Here is a 6,000-nt window from a genome sequence, read left to right as displayed (position 1 = left end):
AATTCTCCACCATGATCACAGACGTAAATACAACTGAATTTTTATTATGAACTGAGGTATAACATATAGAAATCTGCACAAATCGTAAGTGTTCGACTGGCTGATTTTTCCAAAAGTGAACAAACCCATGTAACCAGCACCCAGATCAAGAGATCAACATTACCATCCTATTATCTGCAATCAAATAGCTAAAGAATTATCGGGAAACTCCCCAGCCCATCCACACACCCAAAGTAACCATTCTCCAGATTTCCAGAGAGTAGCATTGCCTAAAATTCCTGTTTAAATCTTTTACCTTTTTTCCCCTAGTTGGGTTGACTATCTTTTTATTTTTTAAAGCAATTTTATCGAGGAATAGTTGACATTCAATAAAGTGCAAGTATTTAAAGCATATAATTTGATAAGTTTTGGCATAGATACCTACCGCGAAACCATCACCACAATCAATATAGCAAATATATCTATCCCTCCCAACCCAGGCAACCACTGATCTATCTTCTGTCATTACAGATTAGTCTGTATTTTCTAAAATTTTATGTAACTGGGATCCTACAATATGTCCTTATTTTTGTCTGGCTTCTTTTATTCAGCATCATGATTTTGAAATTCATTCATGTTGTTACATGCAGCACAAGTTCATTCCTTTTTATTATTGAGTAGCATCCCATTATATACCACACTTCATTTTTATCCACTAACTTGCTGATGGGCATTTGGGTTGTCTCCAATTTGGGGCTATTTAAAATAAAGCTGTTATGAACATTGTGCACAAGTCTTTGTATTGACATATGCTTTAATTTACCTTGGGTAAATATTTGGGAGTGGAATGTCTAGGTCATATGGTAGGCGTGTGTTTAACTTTATCAGAAACTGTCGGCAGGGCATGGTGGCTCACGCCTGTAATCCTAGCATTTTGGGAGGCTGAGGCGGGCAGATACCTGAGGTGGGGAGTTCAAGACCAGCCTGACCAACATGATGAAACCCCGTTTCTACTAAAAATACAAAAATTAGCCGGGCACGGAGGTGTACACCTGTAATCCCAGCTACTTGGGAGGCTGAGGCAGGAGAATCACTTGAACGTGGCAGGCAGAGGTTGTGGTGAGCCTAGATCGTGCCATTGCACTCCAGCCTGGGCAACAAGAGCGAAACTCCGTCTCAAAAAAAAAAAAGAAAGAAACTGTCAAAATGTCTTCTATTTCACATTCCCAAAAACAGTGAGTTTTACTTGCTCAGTCTTCTCAGTAACATTTGATATGATCAATCTTTTAAAATTTTCGTCATTCTAATATGTGTACACATGTCAAATTATATCTGATTGTGATTTTAATTTGCATATTCTTATTGACTAGTGATTTTGAGCACATCTTTTGATATGCTTGCCATCTGCTTTTTTTTTTTTTTTTTTTTTTTTTTTTTTGAGACAGGGTGTTGCTCTGTCACCCAGGCTGCAGTGCAGTGGCATGATCATAGTTCACTAAAGCTTCTAACTCCTGGGCTTGAGCAATCCTCCCACCTCAGCCTCCCGAGTAGCTGGGACTATAGTCACATGCTACTACACCTGTTTAATTTAAAAACTTTTTTTTGTACAGGCAAGGTCTTACTATGTTGCCCAGGCTGGACTTACACTCTTGGACTCAAGCAATCCTCCCACCCCAGCCTCTCAAAGTGCTGGGATTACAGACGTGAGCCAACGCACCCAGCTTGTATTTGTTGTTGTTGCTTATACAAATCTTCTACTCATTTTTAAGTTGGATTGTTTGTTGCTACGTTTTTGAGTTTTATAATTCTTTTTTTTTTTTTTTGAGACGGAGTTTTGCCTTGTTGCCCAGGCTGGAGTGCAATGTTGCGATCTCAGCTCACTGCAATCTCCACCTCCCAGGTTCAAGCAATTCTCCCACCTCAGCCTCCCGAGTAGCTGGGATTACAGGCATGCGCCACCATGCCCGGCTAATTTTGTATTTTTAGTAGAGACGGGGTTTCTCCATGTTAGTTAGGCTGGCCTCAAACTCCTGATTTTAAGTGATCCACCCTCTTTGGCCTCCCAAAAGTGCTGGGATTACAGGCGTGAGCCACTGCACCCGGCCTGAATTTGTATAGTTCTTTATATATTTTTGTAGTTTTAGTACAAAAAAATCCTCACTGAGGATCACACAGTGTTGAAATAGCTCCTCTTCTCTCCAGCCAGAACAGAAAATACCATAATGCACAGAGCATTCATGAGTTCATTGAAGGATTTTGTCTCAGTAGTGGTGGAAAGTTAGCCCTAGATTAAATGATGCTGTGGTCCTGCCTAAGAAAAGCTGACAACGTACTAGCAACACCCCGTAAAATCAAATTGTTTTCAAGTAAATATGTCCCAGAACAAAGCTCAATACATTTATAGAAAAACAAAAATATCCAACACCCAACAAGATAAAATGTAGAATGTGCGATATCCAATCAGAGATTAGCAAGAGTTAGGTAAATATGGCCCAAAATGAGTGGGGAAAAAAATCAATCAATTGAAACCAATTTAGAAATTAGAAGCCAATTTAGAAATTACAGATGATGACATTAGTGGACAAAAACATTAGAACAGTTATTATAGCTATATCCCATATGTTCAGAAAGCTAGAGGAATGACTTAGCATGGTAAGTAGAGACATGGAAGACATTATGAAGACCCAAATTAAATTTCTTTCTTTCTTTTTTTTTTTTTTTGAGACGGAGTCTCGTTCTTGTTGCCCAGACCGTGTCATTGCACTCTTGTCGCCCAGAGTGCAGTGACACTGTCTTGGCTCACTGCAACCTCTGCTTCCTGAGTTCAAGCGATTCTCGGGCCTCAGCCTCCCAAGTATCTGGGATTATAGGCATGTGCCATCATGCCCAGCTAATTTTTGTATTTTTAGTAGAGAGAGGGTTATACCACGTTGGCCAGGGTGATCTCAAACTCCTGAGCTCGAGTGATCTGTCTGCCTCGGCCTCCCAAAGTGCTAGGATTAAAGGCATGAGCTACCATGTCTGGCTCATAATTTTGAGTTTAAAAGAAAATTGAGTTAAGTAAATATAAGTTTTAATTTAATGGAATATTTTTGCTTATGCAAAAGAGAAAAAGAATAGTCTAAATTCAAGAAGTGTGAAAAGGCAATAACTATATAAAATAGCTCTAATCCTATTTTATATATAGTGTTTTCATGTCACAATTACAAAGGCATTAGTTTATGTTTTTAAATAAAAACTTTCTTTTAGCCCACTTCATAACCTAAATTTGGGAAATTAAGTTTAGATACAAAATTATGTAGCTTAGGCAGTGATTCCATAATTTGTTTACATTTATCATAATCTACCCTGTAATGATGGTAATTGAAATGTTGATGAAAAGAGGCAAATTCTGTAAAATGTTTGAAGAGATTTATTCTGAGCCAAATATGAGTGACCATGGCCCGTGACACAGCCCACAGGAGTCCTGAGAACATGTGCCCAGGGGGGTCAGGGTACAGCTTGGTTTTATATATTTTAGGGAGGTATGAGACATCAATCAAATATGTTTAAGAAATACATTGGTTTTGTTCAGAAAGGCGGGACAACTCAAAGCTGGGGGCAGGTAAGAAGGGGTGCTTCCAGGCTATAGGTAAATTTAAGCATGTTCTGGTTGACAATTGGTTGAGTTTACCTGAAGACCTGGGATTAATGGAAAGGAATGTTCAGGTTAAGATAAAGGACTGTGGGGGCCAAGTTTTATTGTGCAGAGGAATCTCTCAGATAGCAGATTTCAGAGAGAGAGATCAGGTTGTAAAATGTTTCTTTTTTTTTTTGAGATGGAGTCTCACACTGTTCCCCGGGCTGGAGTGAAGTGGTGCAATCTCGGTTCACTGCAACCTCCACCTCCCAGGTTCAAGTGATTCTCCTGCCTCAGCCTCCCAAATAGCTGGGATTACAGGCGCCTGCCACCATGATCAGCTAATTATTTTTATTTTTATTTTTAGTAGAGACGGGGTTTCACTATGTTGGCCAGGCTGGTCTTGAACACCTGACCTTGTGATCCACCCGCCTCAGCCTCCCAAAGTGCTAGGATTACAGGTGTGAGCCACCGTGCCCAGCAGTAAAATGTTTCTCATGGGACCTAAAAGGGTGCCTGGCTCTTAGTTGATTATCTCGTAGATCTGGAAAGAAAGGAAGGAAAACAAAGAGGGAAGGGAATTCTCTATAGAATGTGGATGTTGCCGACTAGAGACTCTGCAAGGCAATTTTGAGGAATGGCAAGGAAATATATTTTGGGGGTTAAATATTTTTTTCCTTGTCTCATAATGTTATCCCAGAGTCAGACTGAAAAGTCAGTCATAATATATAGGGTCAAATAAAACCTGTCTGATGAGAATTGATGGTTTGTAGGGCATGACTCCCTAGACTCCTTAGGTAGGAATTTGGGCAAGATAAAAAATCAGAGCTTAGTCCTCAAAAATATCTTAAAAATAAGCAATATTTTGTTCCTTTGCAAAGGACCATTTTCACATTATACCAATATAAATCTTATTGCAAGGATATTTTCATTTTGAGATTCAAACACAACTTCCTTATAAATGATTAAATGTGTAAACATTTCAAATTCTAAAGTGTAGGTGGGACCTTTGAGAGATAATTATTAGGTGAGTGCAAAAGTAATTGCAGTTTTTGCACTGTTGGAATTTGCCATTTGATACTGAAATACATTCTTAAATAAATGTGGCTATGTTATACATCATTTTAATGGGCACTTCTCGCTTTATTTATTTATTTATTTTTTTGCTAATTACTTATTACTTGCTATTTATTTTATGTTTATTTTAGACTATGGAAATGATGTCAGACAAAAAGCAAATTTAAGTGATTTTCTTATTTGAGTTCAAAATGGGTCATAAAGCAGTGGAGACAACTTTCAGCATCAAAGTATTTGGCCCAGGAGCTGCTAACGAAGGTACAGTGCAGTGGGGGTTCAAGAAGTTTTGCAAAGGAGATGAGAGCCTTGAAGGTGGAGAGTGTAGTGGCTGGCCATCGGAAGTAGACAATGACCAATTGAAAGCAATCATTGAAGCTGATCCTCTTACAACTACATAAGAAGTTGCCGAAGAGCTCAACATTGAGCCGTCTGTGGTCGTTCAGCATTTGAAGCAAATTGAAAAGGTGAAAAAGCTCAATAAGTGGTTGCCTCATAAGCTGACTGAAAATGAAAAAATATCGTCATTTTGAAGTGTCATCCTCTCTTATTCTATGCAACAGTGAAGCATTTCTCAATTGGATTGTGATGTGCGACGAAAAGTGGATTGTATACGACAACCGTTTGACAACCAGCTCAGTGGTTTGACGGAGAAGAAGCTCCAAAGCACTTCCCAAAGCCACACATGCACCAAAAAAATGCCATGGATACTGTTTGGTGGTCTGCTGCCAGTCCACTCCAGCTTTCTGAATCCCGGCAAAACAATTACATCTGAGAAGTATGCTCAGCAAATGGATGAGATGAACCAAAAACTGCAATGACTGCAGCCGGCATTGCTCAACAGAAAGGACCCAATTCTTTTCCACAACAATGCCTGACCCTACATCAAACAGCCAACGCTTCAAAAGTTGAACGAATTGGGCTATGAAGTTTTGCCTTATCCACCATATTTACCTGACCTCTCGCCAACTGACTACTGGCGAGCTTCTTCAAGTATCTCGACAACTTCTTGCAGGTAAAATGCTTCCACACCAGCAGGAGACAGAAAATGCTTTCCAAGAGTTTGTCAAATCCTGAAGCACGAATTTTTATGCTACAGGAATAAACAAACTTATTTCTTGTTGACAAAAATGTGTCGTTATGATTCCTATTTTGATTAATGAAGATGTGTTGGAGACTAGTTATGATGATTTCATTTCTAAAATATATACATGGAGACATATCTATCTTCAACCTCTCTTCAACCTGGATTTAATTTCCAGAAATACAAGCCTAAAACAACTCAGTAGAAGATAGGAAAAACACTTAAAGATTTCTTACATAGGAAT

This window comes from Macaca nemestrina, chromosome 3 (assembly GCF_043159975.1).
Source record: "Macaca nemestrina isolate mMacNem1 chromosome 3, mMacNem.hap1, whole genome shotgun sequence".
Taxonomy (NCBI): Eukaryota; Metazoa; Chordata; class Mammalia; order Primates; family Cercopithecidae; genus Macaca; species Macaca nemestrina.
The sequence above is the reverse complement of the archived record's forward strand: the minus strand, read 5'-3'. Positions refer to the sequence as shown.